At 48.3% G+C, this 17,268-nt stretch overlaps 1 protein-coding gene across 3 annotated transcripts in view; it reads left to right on the top strand.

Moving 5' to 3' along the window:
• myo1d (myosin 1D) overlaps positions 1 to 17,268 on the top strand; it is a 711,487-nt gene that overhangs the window by 166,199 nt on the left and 528,020 nt on the right. The window lies entirely within an intron of this gene.

The raw sequence follows: 17,268 nt of genomic DNA on the forward strand, positions 1-17,268 counted from the left end.
ACATTTTACTCTGCTATATCCCGAAATGTGGCAAAAGTAGACAAAGGCATCAGCAAATGACTTAAATAGTATATTCATTGAAAAGTGAGCTGCTGCACTCCCGGCTGTCTATTTGGCGGAACTCACCAGGTGGGGTAGATTAATGCTTATAAACTTGGACCGGCCATTCAAAGGTGAGAATTCAAATCTGTGGGAGGGAAGGAGGCGATTTAGCCCCTCAAGCTAGACATGCCATTTAATTGGATAATGGCTGATCCAAACTGTTGCTACATTTTTCCATTGGAGTTCCATGTTCCTTAACAAACATCTCTTCCCGGGAGCCAGTTTAGTTCACTTGGCTAAATAGCTGGTTTGTGATGCAGAGCGAGGCCAGCAGCGCAGGTCCACTCCCCTGTACCGGCCAAGGTTATTCATGAACCCTTCTCAACCCTGCCTCTCGCCTGAGTTGTGGTGATTCCCAGGTTAAACCACCACCAGTCAGCTCTCCCCCTCAAAAGGGAAAGCAGCCTATCATCATCTGGGACTGTGGCGACTAGGTTTTTACTTTAATACACAAACGTATCAAAAGTTATGAAATTGAACTCAACATTTCTAGTAATTTATGGGTTGGGACCAGAAAAAACAACTGCTGCTCTTATTGTAGAAGTAACTGGTTCACTTTCCTGTCACCCCATCAGTTCCAGTTTTGATTCCAGTCTGTGCTTTACCATTCATACTTCATAGTAACTTGGGATCAGCACTGAAATATTGGCTTGTCACCATGGTTCACAACCCAAGTTCAAATTTCCAGCAATAGTCCTCCCCAAGAGGAGGGCATCAGGTTACCAGCTCACATTTAACCAATTTTTTTTTTTTAAAAGGTGGCAATAAGTATCTAATTTAACTTCTATCCCTGTGCCTATTTAAAGCTTACAACATTTTCAGAAAATTCTTTGCCTTCTCTTGTTTAAGTTGATTTCCCCCAAAGTTTGTGCCTTGTTGCGGACCTTTATGGTCACTGAATCACAGTGATGGATAAACACCTTTTGCTGTTTAACATTTTTACTGGTCAGTTTTAGCAAGGCTTGATTTTATATAGCTGAGCTTTATAGCATAATTTTCTTCAGCTGATGAATCCATTACGTTGGATTCACATTCAGCCTGAGTTGAAGAGAATGAATGGAGACAGTTGAGAAGTCTGCTTTTTAAAAATCCCAATCTAGCCACCTGTGCCAGAAGTGTTTGTAGGTGGACAACATTATTGGACTTGGCTGCAGTGGTCTCTGCAGCCAATTAGTCAACTGACCTTCACCAGGAAGACTTCCAATCACAGTTTTATTTAATATTGGTTCTTGCAGCCATGAGAAATCGCAACAGAAAGAAATTAATTGACAGGATTTGAAAAGGGATTCACAAAGAGGTCAGAAGATTCTTGGAATTGGGATCTTTTATTTTGTCAACTCGAGGAGTTCGATAACAGACTTTATCTTGTGAATATAAAACTGCTCATGTATATATCGAGTGGTGACCTGCTTTCCTACATTACAACAGTGGCTATACTTAAAAAGTGCTTCGTTGGCAAGTTATGAAAGACTTTTAAAAAAATTATCTTTTTAAAAATAAATTTAGAGTATCCAATTCATTTTTTCCAATTAAGGGGCAATTTAACTTTTCCAATTCACCTACCCTGCACATCTTCGGGTTGTGGGGGCGAAACCCATGCAAACACGGGCAGAATGTGCAAACTCCACACAGACAGTAACCCAGGGCTGGGATTGAACCTGGGACCTCGGCGCCGTGAGGCAGCAATGCTAACCACTGTGCCACCGTGTTGCCCTACGTTGTGTAAGACTTGATATGAATGCAAATATTTCTGTTTATGGCTTCACAATGGTCTGTAGGATTATGAGGGAGTTTGATAGGATAGACATCGATATGTTTCCACTTGTGATGTTTCTACCTGTGTGGGAATCTATAACAAGGATCCTAAATACAAGACAGTTACTAATAAATCCAGTACAAAATTCAGGAAAAACTTTGTTACCTGGAGAGTAGTTACAATGTGCAACTCACTGGGCTCGATTCCACAAATTGGGAACAAAATCCCATAGCCAACGTGTTTAGCTGCTCACAGCGCCGAGAAACACATGCATATATATGATGCGAATCCCAAAGTCTCAGGGGCGGAACTCTCCGCTCCCGGGAAAAATCGGGAAGGCCGTCGTGAACTCGGCTGAGTTTCACTACGGCCTCGGAGGCCGCTCCTCTCACCGTATTCACTCCCACCCGGGGGGCTAGGAGCGGCGCTCCGTTATTCTCGGCAGCGACGGCGGCGCCTATGTGACGTTGGCCGGCTCCAACCCGCGCATGCGCGGCTGACGTCACGACGGCTGACGGCTCAAACCCGCGCATGCGCGGTGGCTGTCTTCCCCTCTGCTGCCCTGCAAGACGTGGCGGCTTGATCTTGCGGAGCGGCGGAGGGGAAAGAGTGCGTTGCTTTGAGACGCCGGCCCAATGATCGGTGGGCGCCGGTCGCGGGCCAGTCCCCTCACGAGCACGGCCATGGTGCTCACTCCCCTCTCCGCCCCCCACAAGCTTCAAACGGGCCTTTTGCGCCCATGTTCATGACGGCAGCGACCAGGTGTGGTTGCCGCCGTCGTGAAACGGTCGCGAACGGCAGGCCGCTCAGCCCATCCGGGTCGGAGAATCGCCAGTTGCCGTGAAAAACGGCGAGCGGCGATTCTTCCGAGCGGGGGGTGCCAGGGGGGCGTGAAATGAGTCGCCTGGCCCTCCCGCGATTCTCCCACCCGGCATGGGGAGCGGAGAATCGCGCCCCAGGTACCCCGGAAATCTGCTCATTAGAGTGAGACTAACTGTCTTGCTCTAATATGCAGATTTGCCAAAACAATGATGCAGCCCACAATGGGCGGGTTTTACACTACATCGCCTTGTGTGTTTGCTGGGCGTTGTCAGTCGAGTAGATCTCGGGAGCGGGGTGTCCCAGCATTTATCGGCAACGCTGCGCCATGGCGAGCTGCTTTCCAGGTGCAGTGTGGCCATTGGATCGCCCCCATCGTCACAGGTAGTCGATGAAACTAAAAGCCTAGATTTAAGGGAAACTAGATAAATGCATGAGGGAGAAAAAAGTAACCCAGTGGGGTTAGATGGAATAAGGAGAGAAGAGGCTGATTTGGAGTGAAAATGCTGACATAAACCTGTTCAGCCAAAGCCCTGTTTCTGGACTGTTAGTTCCATGTAATTCTGTGCAATGCACACTTGGGTAAGGCACCAGAGTTTAAGAAATAAGGTCAAATGTTTTGTCTGGTTTCCAATGAGGAGGGAAAAGAGGGGAAAAAAGCTTGCAATTGAGTGAAAATCAGAATTTTTTGTTGCAAAAATATACTTTATTCATAATATGTGAAACAAACATTTCAAATTGCCGTAAGAGGAAAGTGCAATGATATTTACAGTTTCTCCAGAGGTCGAGATGCACTCTGAGGTGCTTCAATTCAGTAATGAGAACATTACAAACATTTCATATTTTTGTTGCAAAGAGTCCAATTCTATTCAAACTATATGCAAGTCAGGTGACACTTTGAGATACATCAATACAGTTATATATGGCTACGATTAAACACACAGTCCGAGGGGTTTTTTACGGTTACCATTGGCTGAAAGCCCTTAAACAGTGGCCGTTGCCCATTGCACTTTGGCAGCAGCTGCCCCAAGCTTGAGTGTGTTCCTCAGCACGTAGTCCTGGACCTTGGAACGTACCAGTCTGCAACACTCACTCGAGGGCAGTTCTTGGCACAGGAAGTTCAACAAATTTTGGGCAGGCCAAAGAGCACCTTTCACCGAGTTGATACTCCAGCTGCAATTGTAGTTTGTCTCCGTGTAGGTCCCTGGGAACAGCCTGTAGAGCACAGAGTCCCGCATCACAGATTTGCTCGGGATGAAACTTGACATGCTACTGCATCATCTTCCACATCTTCTTTGCAAAGGCACATTCCACAAAGTGGCATGCGGCCATCCCTTCCTCGCAGCGTGCGGTAGCACTGAGACTTTGGGCATGCGTGGAGGATCTGACAGGATCTCACCACCAGCCATATTAGTGCTAACATCAGATAATTAACCCAGGCTTGAAAATTTGAATTCTTCGGTGGATAAATTGCTGATGTTGTGGACGGGTCAACTCAACACCATTATTGGACAGTGATGTTCAGACTGTTTGGATTGCATTCGGGACACCCTGGGCGGTATTCTCTCAGCCCGGGGCCGTGCCGGAGAATCCCCGCGACCGGTGCGAATCGCGCCACGCCGCCCCGATGCTGGCACGCGATTCTCTGCAGAGCGGTGAACCGCCGCCATTGGCACGGCGCCGTTTGCGGGCCGCTCTACGCGGCCAGCCCGTCGATTCTCAGGCCGGGATGGGCCGAGCGGCCGTTATGGAAACGCAGAGTCCCGCTGGCGCCGTCCACACCTGATTTTGGCCGGCGGGAACTCGGCGTTGAAGGGTCTGGTTGCGGCCTGTGGCGAGGGAAGGGTACGTCACACGGGGGGGGGGCCTCAGATGTCTCTGTCTCCCAGATGTCTCTGTCTCCCAGATGTCTCTGTCTCCCAGCCTCCTTCCCTCCGTGCCGGCCCTTCTACTCCTGCGCCATGTTGCGTCGGGGATGGCGCAGATGAGAGAGACACTGCACACGTGCGGAAATCGCGCCGGGGGGACTGCGCATGTGCAGGTTTGCGCTGGACCCACTGCGCATGTGTGCATTCTCCAGCGCCCATTCCACGGCCGGATCAGCGGCTGGAGCGGCGTGAACTGCTCCAGTGCCCTGCTGGCCCCCTGTAGCGGCCAGAATTGCGGATCCTAGGATCGTGTTAATGCCGTCAAGAAATGCAACGCTGTTTCCGACGGTGTCAACACTTAGCCTCAGGATCAGGGAATCCCGCCCACTGTTCGTTGTATTTATACAGCAAAATCTGGGTTTGTTATTCTGCTGGAAAACACCTGCTCCCACGAAAAGCTGCACTAATTTGCAAAAATATTTCCATTGGTTGGTGGGAGGAGTGGAAAGGGACAGCAGCCGATGCAAAATCCATTTGTGATACGCTTGAGCGTTAAGGTTAACATCGGAAGCACCTGATATTGATCTAACTGTAATGCAATGTCACATGGCTAAGTAACCGAGATCTGGGCCGGGATTCTCCAATCCCTTGGCCACGTTCTGACGCCGGTGTGAAAAGCGGCACGAGCCACTCCGGCGTCACAGGACCTCAAGTGGCAGGTATCCAACCCTTCCTAGGGGGCTGGATTGGTGTCCGCAGCTCCTGCGCCCGAAAGCCGGCGCGCTATGGCCAGCAAGAGTCCGTGCATATGCGTCATGGCCAGCGCGAGTCCGCGCATGCGCGTCTCTGTCTTTGCACCGGCCCCCAGGCAATATGGCGGAGCCCTACAGGGGCCCGGCACGGAGGAACATCCCTCCCCCCCCCCCCCCCTCCCCCCCCCCCCCTCCCCCCCCCCCTCCCCCCCCCCCCCCCCCCCCCCCCCCCCCCAAAAGGAACTAGCCCTCCCGCCAATCGGTGGGCCCCGATTACAGGCCAGGCCACCATGGAGGCCCCCCAGGTCGGATCCCCCCCGCCACCCCACCAGGACGGCCCCCGCAGCCAGAACTCTGAGGTCCCACCGGGTGGGACCATACATAACCCATGCCGGTGGGATTCAGCTAAACTCAGTGGGCATTCAGCCCATCGAGGCCCGGAGAATCTCGGGGGGGTCCGTTTCGATGGCGATCCCATGGGCGCTGGAGAATCGGCGGGCCAGCATTGGGGCAGCGAGGCGCGATTCTCGTGCCCCCACGGCGATTCTCCGGCCCACGCGGGGTCAGAGAATCCTGGCCCTGGAGGGGAGGTCAAAACCTCCTTTAGAGTTACTGAGATATACATAGAGTTGTACATAAATAATAATGGTTCTGAAGCTGCAGTCTTAAGCGGCTTTCTTAGGAAATCTGTCAACCCTTAAAGAAACCCATCGAGAACCCCAAACACAAGATGAAACAGGCATATGACAGTGAGAAGCAAAGTTAATCTACATGATGGCTGCTTATTTAAATTGTAAGATGAAAGTGACAATTATTTAGATATAATTTTCATTTGCAGTGAATTGTCTTAGAGAAGAGGACTTTCTTTGGAATCCTAGACTGAAAAATAGTTAATATTGCCTTAGGTTAGTTAAATATGCCATGTGGGATTTGCAGCGATGCTATTTTAATGATGGCATGGTGCTGATATGGTTTGTGTCTGTTATTTTTATCTACTCATGAAGCTTGCCAATGGGTTCCTTTTTTATATTATTGTTTTATTTAGTGTTACACGGATGACGTGCCTTATATTATTTAGCCTCATTCTGATGTTCGTTTAAGCAAACTTGGTTTTATATTAGCTCAGTGAGGTGCTGATACATATAAACGTGAAAAGACACCCTTCACCCCCACTTCCTGGATGCCCAATTTAGTGGGGGTAGCACAAGTGGATAGCACTGTGGCTTCACAGCGCCAGGGTCCAAGGTTCGATTCCTGGCTTGGGTCACTGTCTGTGTGGAGTCTGCATGTTCTCCCCGTGTCTGTGTGGGTTTTCTCCGGGTGCTCCGGTTTCCTCCCACAGCCAAAGGTGTGGATTGGCCATGCTAAATTGCCCTTAGTGTCCAAAGATGTTAGGATGGGTTATGGGGATAAGGCTTAAGTGGGTCGGTGCAGACTCGATGGGCATTGCTAACCACTGTGTCATCATGTCTTCTATCCTAAAACTATGACCTCTTGTTTAGATTGCCCCACACGAGGAAGCATCCACTCTCCGTCCCCTTTGTCAGTACCTTTTATCATCTTATGTACCTCAATTAGATCTCCTCTAATTCATCTAAATCCGAGAAATCATAGGCCTCAACTACTCAATCTCTCTTCAATCTAGTGAACCTCCTCTGAACTGCCTCTAATACAACTACATGCCTCCTTAAATAAGGGGGCCAAAACTGTGCACTGTACTCCAGGTGTGTTCTCACCAATACCTTTTACAGTGGCAGCAACTCTAGCCTACTTTTATACTCTGTTCCTTGAGCTATAAGGGACACATTTCCATTTGCTTTCTGTCACATCCCCAACAGGCCATGGAGACCATTATCAATTCTCCCTGTGGGACTCGTGGAGTACGAGCTTCCCATGTAGGGGGCGGAGTCCCACCAGCTGGGGAACGTTAAACCGAGCATCAAAGCCGGCCTGAGCAGGGATCGGCATATTGGTTGTCTTAACGGGGACTGTGATTGTAGATAGTGTCATGTGAGAGGACCTTTAAGAAATGGGTGTTTATAAATGGATTTGTATATAAATATCTGTAGTGAGGGTATCTTTACGAAATGGGTGTTTATTACTGCAGTGATGTCAGAGAGTGGGTGGTGCTGGACTGTCTGTCAGCTTTTTACTTTTGTTTTGGGCTGTTTGCTGCAGGGTGTGTTTTAGTGTTGTTTTCAGGGCTGGATAGCTGCAGTTGCAGTTAGAAGGTGTATTAGAGTCTCTGTAAGCTAAAGACTGTAAATCGATACTGGTGATTTAAAACTAATAACAGTAGTGACTGATGTGCTTCTGGTAAAAGGTGTTTTAAGTCTTATAGATGTTAAAAGGAACGCTTAAAGGATTACTTAGTGTTGTATTCTTTGGGGGTTGTATTTGAATTAATGGTTGCTAAGATGCTCACTATGTTTTAAAAAGGTCAACTTGAGTTCATAGAATAAACATTGTTTTGTTTTAAAAAATACTTTTCCATTTCTGCTGTACCACACCTGTAGAGTGGACCGTGTGCTCCCCATACCACAATCTATTAAAAGTTGTGGGTCAGGTGAACTCCATGATACACTTTGGGGTTCTCTAAACCCTGGCCCATAACAATAGTCACTATGCTAAAGTAAAGTAAATATTTATCCTTCCTGCTGCTGGCCTCGCTGGCCATTAAATTGGTGATGAGGAAAAAGGAAACTTTGGAATCAGTTTCCAAGATGCCCAGCCATCCCAGATCCTACCGTTCAGCAACATGAGGATTTAAAGTTAAAAATGCCGCTATTTGATACACTAGAGGCCTTTGTCGTGGTTCTGGAAGATTGGGGCCAATATGCGGAAGGTATGAGGTACTTCTTTCAGGCCAATGGCATTTTGGGGGGAGAAGACTGGCAAAAGTTTATCTCCTAACAACCTGTGGTACCCTGATCTTCAGGATCATAAAGAGCCTTACCTACCCTGATGCTCTGGATTCCAAGTCATTTGATGAGTTGTTTGCACTAGTGGCTGAGCACTATAATCCAAAGCCAACCGTTATAAAGCCACGTTATTGGCTCAACACGGCAATGCAGTCTCCAGGTGAGTCAGTAAATGGCTTTTTGACCCGCCTGGCGGAGCATTGCGAATTCAGTCTGTCCCTTTTGGAAATATTAAGGGATAGGCTTGTTTGTGGAATAAATGACATTGCTGCACAAAGGAAGCTGTTGGCGGAACCCATATTGGACTTAAAGTGGGCCATTGAGTTAACGCTATCCAATAAAAATGTGGAGAAAGGGGTACAGGAGCTTCAGGGGTCATAGATACATAGACGATAGGAGCAGGAGGAGGTCTTTTGGCCCTTCGAGCCTGCTCCGCCATTCATCACGATCATGGCTGATCATCCAACTCAATAGCCTAATCCTGCTTTCTCCCCATAGCCTTGGATCCCATTCGCCCCAACTGCTATATCCAGCCGCTTCTTGAATATATTCAAAGTTTTAGCATCACCTACTTCCTGTGCTAATGAACCGGTGGAGAGAATGCTGCCGAGGTCAGGCGATGAGGACGATGTCACCACGGGACAGGACCGTGGGCATGGCCCCATCCGAGGAAGACAAAAGGATGCTGCTAAACTGCACCCTGACTCCGAAGGTGGTGCCGATCCGGAACACATCACAGGTGAACGTACACTCTCTCGTGATGGAGATAGACATGGAAGCTGCTGTCTCCATCGTGGGCCAACAAACCTTTCGCCGGCTTCATACAGCGATCCTTCCACTAAATCTGCGAGACACCACGCTAGATTGGCGACCTACACAGGCAAACTGCTAAACATTGTGGGGGCCACTCTGACTCCAGTGACACACGGGCAGAAAACGGTGAGGTTACCCTTGGTCATGGTACATGGACCGGGACCAACCAAATCTGCCAGGGCATGACTGGTTACAAGTCCTCCATTTCGATTTGCAGCATTTCCGGATGGGCAACGAAAATCTTTATGAAGTCTTGGGCAAATATCCTGAAGTATTCCAGGAGGACCTGAGCAGAGTTATGGAGTCCAAGGCTACATGGACCCAGAGGCTCAACCCAATTATTTCAAGGCACGGCTGCTCCTTATGCCTTACTCGCTAAAGTTGATGCAGAACTACCAGAGGATCGGGGAATCATACACCCAGTAAGGTTTGCGGAGTGGGCCGCACTTGTAGTACCAGTTATGAAGCCGGACAACAAACTCACGATGAACGTAGCTTCTTTCCTGGACCATTGCCCGATGCCTAGGATAGAAGACTTGAATGTGAAACTGACTGGAGGGTGTTCCTTTACAAAGCTTGATATGAGCCATGACTATTTGCAGGTGGAACTAGATTCCGCATCTATGAAATACACAACTATAAACACCTACTGATTCGGGATTTCGTCATCTCCGGCAATCCTCCAAAGGGCGATGGAAGGCATTCTTCAAGGACTGCCAAAAGTAGCAGTATGCTTGGATGACGTGCTCATTATGGGTAGTGTCAACCAGGAGCAAATGGAAAACGTGGATGAAGTGTTCAAATGGTTCTTCCAAGTTGGCACCCAGCTAAAGAGGAGCAAATGTGTGTTCGGAGCAAAGGTGGTAACATACTTGCGGTACAGGGTAGACAGGAGTAGCCTGTGCCCTGTGGTGGAGAAGGTTCAGAAGATAAAAGTGGCCCCAACACCCAGGAATGCCACCAAACTTCAGTACTTAGGCCTAGTGAATTATTATGGAAAACCCATGCCCAATTTAAAAAAAAAACTTTTTTATAAATTTAGATTACCCAATTCATTTTTTCCAATTAAGGGGCAATTTATTGTGGCCAATTCACCTACCCTGCACATAGTTAGGTTGTGGGGGCGAAACCCATGCAAACACAGGGAGAATGTGACTCCACACAGACAGTGACCCAGATCCGGGACCGAACCTGAGACCTTGGCGCTGTGAGGCAGCAGTGCTACCACTGTGCCACCGTGCTGCCCCCCAATTTAGGGGCCCCCAATTTAGCCACTCTGTTGACACCCCTTCACATAGGGTGCACTGTAGTACAAGTGACTAGCACTGTGGCTTCACAGCACCAGGGTTCCAGGTTCGATTCCCCTCTGGGTCACTGTCTGTGCGGAGTCTGCACGTTCTCCCCGTGTCGGCGTGGGTTTCCTCCGGGTGCTCCGGTTCCTCTCACAGTCCAAAGACGTGCAGCCAAGAATTTGCCTGATTCACAAATCTGAACGGAATCCCACACATCAGAACCGCCCTGTGCAAAACTCTCATCTAATGGCCTGGATGAAAAGGGCAGTTCAGACATTCAAAAGAGCATGAAGAAGCAGACGGCACACGGCCAGCGAGATTCCTTTTTAACTACAGGACTACACCACACGTGACTGTCATAATATACACCAGTATATCATGGTGCAGACACACACACTGATGGGCACACAGTAGGACCAATCAACATGCATAACACCGCAGCCAATCACCAGTTAGAGCACACTCACTATAAAGACATTTGGGATGCAGCCTCTCAGAAGGACAGAGCTTGCAGCTTACAGCACAGATCTTCACCATGTGCTGAGTGCATAGACTGGTTAGGATAGGCATAGGTATTTAATTTAATCTAACATCGTGTTAACCCACAGTGAAAGTATGTTCAACAGTTTCTAGCTTAATAAAATAGCGTTGCACTGTTTTAAGTGTTGGTAGCCTGTATGTGTTCCACGGATCAGGAGCACCCAACACAGCAGTGACAAAGGGTGGCACCAGCAGAACCTCTGATGGGCTGCAGGCTCAGGATCCTGTTCAGTCTGACTGAATCCTAAATCTGGGTGGGAAAGTGGAAGTACAGCAGGAGGCTCAGAGACGATACCATGACCATTGGATGCCAGACCGGAGGTGCCAACCAGGAGCCACGGTCTACGCCCACAATTTTAGAGAGACTGTGCATTCTGGCCCCCAACCGGTCAAAGTCAAGGTCCAAAAGAAGACCCTACATAAGCATGTGGACCACCTTAAGCTCAAGCCCTCATTACAGGATGCCTGATCAGGGACATTGATACTTCCGCCTTGCCAGGGAATATATCTGCCCATGGCCCATTGACTGAACCAACAAGATGAAGATGACTCCGGCTCAGACATAGACTGAGAGGCATCCTCGCAGACCGGCGATCTTGTGTCTGGGGTCAGGATTCCAGCAATGCCTTCCGGAGGTCAGCCAGAAGAAGGTGGTTGGCCCGACCCAGACCCGCCGCAGACAGAATCTCAGCCTCGGGCGAAGCGGCACAGAAGGCCTCCGTAAACGTCTGCAGAGAGGGAGCTTTCAGACTTTGAGAGAGTGGGGAGGGAGGGATCCCCCATGAGATCCATGGGGAAACTACTACCGATCTCGCCGTGGGGCTCATGGAGTATGAGCTTTCCAGGTGGGGGAGGGGGGGGAAGAGGAGAAGAGGCCCACCAGCCGGGGCTCGTTAAGCGGAGCATAAAAGCCGGCCAGGTCAAGGACCGGCATTTTGGTTATCCCAACTGAGACTGCGATTGTAGATAGTCACTGCCATGGACAGACTTTATGTAAAGGTAAAATAAATCTATCTAACGCTGGCGTCCTTGGCCATTAAACCTTCCTTTTTACCTGCTGTACCTGCATGCTAGTTTTCTGCAATTCATGCACAAGGATGCCCAGATCCCGCTAAAGGGTATGTTGAAGGAGGAAAAGAAATTAGAGAAGCTGCGAGGTTTAGGGAGGGAAATCCACAACTTTGTACCTTTGCAACTGAAGGCACGACCAGCAGTGGTGAAGTGATTAAAACTACTGAAGCACAAGAGGTCAGAACCTTGGTCGGAATTCTCTGACCCCCCCCCCCCCCCCCCCGCAGGGTTGGAGAATCGCTCGGGGCCGGCGTAAATCCCGCCCCCACCGTGGCCAGAATTCTATGCCACCCGGGAATCGGTGGGGCGGGAATCGCGCCCCGCCGATTGGCGGGCCCCTCGCGGCGATTCTCTGGCCCGCGATGGGCCGAAGTCCAAGCCGCTGTCAGGCCTCTCCCGCCGACGTGGTTTAAACCACCTCTGTGCCGGCGGGAGCAGGCAGCGCGAGCGGGCCCCGGGGTCCTGGGGGGGTGTGGGGTGATCTGACCCCGGGGGGTGCCCCCACGGTGGCCTAGCCCACGATCGTGGCCCACCGATCGGCGGGCGGGCCTCTGCCGTGGGGGCACTCTTTTTCGTCCGCCACGGCCACAGCCTCCACCATGGCGGAGGCGGAAGAGACGCCCTCCACCGCGCATGCGCCGGTGGTGACGTCAGTGGCCATTGACGCTCCGGCACATGCGCGGACTCACACCAACCGGCGAAGTCCTTTCGGCCAGCCCCGACGCCGGTCGGCGTAGCGCCAAAGGCCGTTGGCGCCAGTCGGCGAAGCGGGAGCCACTCCGGCGCGGGCCTAGCCCCTAAAGGTGCGGAGATTTCTGCACCTTTGGGGAGGCCTGACGCCGGAGTGGTTGGCACCACTCCAACACGCCGGGACCCCCCGCCCCGCCGGTTAGGGGAGAATTTCGCCCTGATCTGTGCAATTATTTTGGCGTGTTGTGGGGCAGGAGGCGATTGCTAATTTAACGAGGGGTGAAGTCATCGAGGGAAAACGGATGAGAATTTTAAAATCAAAACATTGTTGGGCGAGAGTCAGTGTACATCTGCAGACATCGGTTGATAGGGAACTGAACTTGGTACGAGGAGCAGAGTTTTGGATGACTCATGCTTACTGAATTGTGGGCGGTCAGTCAGAAATATGTTGGAATAGTCAAGTGTAGAGGTACAAAAGGCATTAATAAGGATTTTTTAAGATAAAGATAGTTTTTTGAAGAATAAAGGGATTAAGGGTTATGGCGTTCGGGCCGGAAAGTGGAGCTGAGTCCACAAAAGATCAGCCATGATCTCATTGAGTGGCGGAGCAGGCTCGAGGGGCCAGATGGCCTACTCCTGCTCCTAGTTCTTATGTTCAGCAGCAGATGAGCTGAGATAGGGATGAAGTTGAGTGAGGTGATGGAGTGGAAGTGGGCAGCCTGAGAGATGACATGGACATGAGATCAGCCTCGGTGAGGAGGTTGCAACAGACTAGTTTAGTCGTCTCAGACTTTGGAGTGGAGACCGAAAACATTGGATTTAGTCCTCCCAGTATTGAATTGAAGGAGGTTTCTGCTCATCCAATACTGAACATAGAACATAGAACAGCGGATAAATTGAGAAAGATGATGATGTCGCACTGGGTGTCGTTAGTGTACAAGTGAAAATAAAGGCTGGTCTTTTGAACTGCACAATTAGTCTTAATGCTGTTGATTGAAGGATGAATATTGGCCAGGACACCAAATGGAACATCTGGGCTGTTGACGGTGGGAACACCCTCGGTAAACTAGTGGAATAATCAAAGAAAAGCAGGAGAGTTCTCCCGGTGTCCTGGATGACGTTTATCCCTCAGCTTACACTTAAAATAGATGCTATGGTCATTTACTTAATTGCTGTTTGTGGGATCTTACTGTGCACAAATTGACTCACTTTTCCTGCATTGCAGCAAAGGCTAGACTTCAAAAGTGCTTTATTGGCTGGGGCAGCACGGTGGAGCAGTGGTTAGCACTGCTGCCTCACAGCGCCAAGGTCCCAGGTTCGATTCCGGCTCTGGGTCACTGTCCGTGTGGAGTTTGCACATTCTCCCAGTGTTTGCGTGGGTTTCGCCCCCACAATCCAAAAGATGTTCAGGGTAGGTGGGTTGACCACGCTAAATTGCCCCTTAATTGGAGAAAATTAATTGGGTACTCAAAATTTTTTTTTTAAATTCTTTATTCCCAACCTGTTTACACACTATCCATAGAAGTTGACACAAACTAGCCTCAGGACTGCAGCCAAGTTCATCAGGATGATGTTGACGATCTCTGACAATTTGCAGGAGATTTTTTTTTTCATGAAGTGACAAAGGAGGAGTTTGTTTTGCCAGTTTAATTTCAATGTCGTTGTGCACAGTTTTGACGTCACTGGTCTTTCATCGATCACAGACGCACTCCACATATTATGGGTTTGTGCATTTCTGACTCACTGCCTATTTGAATCATGTAATTCCTCTCTTAAGCACCTTTTAAAAGCAAGCAGTAGATTAGACCACCTGGCAAGATGTAACCTTTTGTGCAAGATTTTAAATTCAATTTAAAATTGAACACTGCCAGTAAAATCAGAGTGTCACTCAGTGCTAGATTCACTTCATCTAAAAGCACTTAAGTGCTCTGCTATTGGGAGGCTAATAACATTAGGAAATGTCAAATGAAAGCAGTACGCAGAATTTTTGAACAACTGTATCTGATTCATTCATTATGTAACTATTTCCTTTTGTTTGTTTGAGTGTTTTTGTCAAAAGTGTGTATTGCAGTTCTGTATTTAGAATACTGCCTATTTTTGTATCTGGAGAAGTTCAGTTAAACCTTCTTATGTTATTTATTTCTTGTTTGGTAAAGCACTTTGAGGTTGGATGTTATGTACATTTGCATAGCTGTGTGCATAGCTCCAACGGTTTAACATTAATCTTATCCAATAAAACTGTTCATATGCTAATTTGTGCTAAATGACAAGCAAAAATGTTGCCATAAGCACCTTACACATTGCTGTCTTGTTTTTAAGGGGTTTTGATTGAGAAGGGAGAAACTTGTCACTGGCAGAAGTCAGTAATCGAGGGACGCAAATCTTTCATGATTGACAAAAGAACAGGTGGGTGGGTGTGGTGGCAGTAGGTGGGGGGGAGTTGAGTTCACACAGTGGGTTATGACAAAAGGATTGTGGGAGCGGTTTAAAAAACAACCTTCACAAGAGATTTGCATGTAGGTTTGGAACAGGAAAATGTGCAAAGCTGCAGAGAAAGACTGGGGAAGAAGGTGAGGCAGTAGAATTAATTAGCCATTTCAAAGAGCTGTCACAGGCATGATGGGCCGAATGGCATCCTTTTCTGCTGTATGATTCTATGATCCCATATGCCTCGATTGTTTGAGCCAGGTGTTACTGCATTTTAGCACCCTTAAAAACAAACAAAATAAATCCAACAAAACCATAAGACAAGTAATAATTAAAAAGGTCAATTTAGTTTCATGGACTAGTTGGGCGTAAAATGTTTCCACTGCTCGGTGGGTCGGTAAGCGGAGGACATGGATTTTCCATGTTTGGTAAAATATTCAGGGGAGATGAGAATTTTTTAGTGCATTGAATTATGATGACCTGGAACGCACTGTTTGAAAGGGTCCAGAAAGACACATTTCCCACAGTAAAATTCAGATGGTATTTGCATATATAATGAAAGAAAAAAGTTTGTTGGGCTAAGGGGAAAGAGCCGAAGAGTGCGTCTAATGGTATAGTTATCTCAAAGGGCTGGCACAGGCAGGATCGGGCTCGTGCGTACTTCCCGTGCAGCATCATTTCTACGATTCTGGGAAATTGCTGGTAATAAACAATATTATCTTCAGAGAGAAGACAGCCTGATATGTTGGAAGTGGACACTTGATTAGAAGAACTCTGATGAGGGCTCTGCATCTGAAAGGTCAACCTGTCTTCTCTTTTTTTCAGATGCAGACAGACCTGCTGAGTATTTCAGTAAATTTTAGTATTCACTGCAAACTTCCAGCTTTTGCAGATTTTTGCTTCCGTTCATTGTCTGCTTCCCTATTTTTTTTATTGTTCCTTTTCCGAAACTTTTAATTTATCTTTTTCATTACTAATGGAATGTATTCCAATCCCTTCCCTATCTGTTTACGGCTGCCTCCTGGCTTTCACCATTTATTTTGTGACCATTTGGATTTTCTGAATGTTAGTCACTGAACTCAGCACAATACTCTCTTTTTTTGTGACCAAGATTACTTGCTTCCCCACCATAGCCTAATTGCTTGCCTCTGCCAGTGATCCCTGTCAGCAATCCCAATGCCACATGGAGGCCATTCCATTCACAACAAACCAAGCCTTATGCAAGTGGCTGTTCTGAAGGGGTGAGGTTACACAGTGTTATTTCTGAGTGCAGACCTGATTGACAATGCTGGTGATTAATGCACACCCAAAACATCACAGCTCATCTTTACACTTTACAGATGCTGAAGAATTTGCTGCGCATTTCTCGCACTTTCTCTCCAATATCGCATGTCCAACATTTGCTGTTTTTCCTTTTTCTTTTGTTCAAGTTAGTAAGCTTTTTCTTAAAGTTAAATGATTTGGACAGAAGTATCTGATTTAATAATTTAATTTAATAATCTTTATTATCACAAGTAGGCATACATTAACACTGCAACAAAGTTACTGTGAAAAGCCCCTAGTTGCCACATTCTGGCGCATGTTCGGGTACACAGGGAGAATTCAGAATGTCCAAATGTTGGTGTGCTTCTGGGAGGAAATCGGAACACACGGAGGAAACCTACGCAGACGCGGAGAGAACGTGCAGACCCCACACTGACAGTGACCCAAGCCGGGAATCGAACCTGGGACTCTGGTGCTGTGAAGTCATAATGCTAACCACAGTGCTAGCGTGCTGCCCACAGTGAAAGTTTATTGCTGCTTCTGATGTTTGTGTAACAATCCTCTCATTCATGATCTCTATTTTCCTTTTGGAAGGAAGTATCAACCCAGAATATGCTTTTTGGATGTCCTTTTACTTGAACAGAGCAGTTTATTTCATAGAATAGAATTTACAGTGCAGAAGGAGGCCATTCGGCCCATCGAGTCCGCACCGCCTCCCGGAAAGAGCACCCCACACAAGGTTAACACCTCCACCCTATCCCTATAACCCAGTAACCCCACCCAACACTAAGGGCAATTTTGGGACACTAAGGGCAATTTATCATGGCCAATCCACCTAACCTGCACATCTTTGGACTGTGGGAGGAAACCGGAGCACCCGGAGGAAACCCATGCACACACGGGGAGGATGTGCAGACTCCGCACAGACAGTGACCCAAGCCGGAATCGAACCTG

Source organism: Scyliorhinus canicula, chromosome 19 (assembly GCF_902713615.1).
Source record: "Scyliorhinus canicula chromosome 19, sScyCan1.1, whole genome shotgun sequence".
In the NCBI taxonomy this organism is placed as follows: Eukaryota; Metazoa; Chordata; class Chondrichthyes; order Carcharhiniformes; family Scyliorhinidae; genus Scyliorhinus; species Scyliorhinus canicula.